Source organism: Stomoxys calcitrans, chromosome 4 (genome assembly GCF_963082655.1).
Source record: "Stomoxys calcitrans chromosome 4, idStoCalc2.1, whole genome shotgun sequence".
Taxonomy (NCBI): domain Eukaryota; kingdom Metazoa; phylum Arthropoda; class Insecta; order Diptera; family Muscidae; genus Stomoxys; species Stomoxys calcitrans.
The window spans coordinates 137910737-137910946 of NC_081555.1; positions in this window are offsets into that span (position 1 = coordinate 137910737).

Sequence of the window (210 nt, forward strand, 5' to 3'; positions counted from 1 at the left end):
GAAAACAAAAAGGATATAACTCAAAAATTAAATATTTAACAAATAGCTGCCTTTGAGGAAATCTACAGACCCCATAAGTAATTGGAAATCCTGAAAATGACATGATTAAATTTTTGCACCATACCCTTTTTTGAAAAATGTAAAAATTATTATAATTTTATTTACTTCTATGATTTATTTCATTATCGTCTTATAACACTTTTGCTCTCA